A 252-nucleotide genomic window follows, 5' to 3' on the forward strand; every position below is an offset into this window, starting at 1 on the left:
AGAGAGGCAACCAAGAGGGATGATACTTAAGCAGAAGATCTGGATTCTTTCTTTTTCTTTTTTCCCCCCTCCTCCTCGCCCCCCCTTCTGTTGTTTCCTCCAGGAACATGTGTCCAGTTTCACAATCCATTTTACACATGTCCTGTTTGAACATCCAAAGGTTTAGTCTGGCACCAACCTTCGATTTATGGATTTCAGCAACAGTGCTGCTTGCCACCACCTACCGGGAAGGTCACCTGCACAAGCTCCATG

Source organism: Gekko japonicus, unplaced genomic scaffold (assembly GCF_001447785.1).
Source record: "Gekko japonicus isolate JY-2015 unplaced genomic scaffold, Gekko_japonicus_V1.1 scaffold1458, whole genome shotgun sequence".
Classification (NCBI taxonomy): Eukaryota; Metazoa; Chordata; class Lepidosauria; order Squamata; family Gekkonidae; genus Gekko; species Gekko japonicus.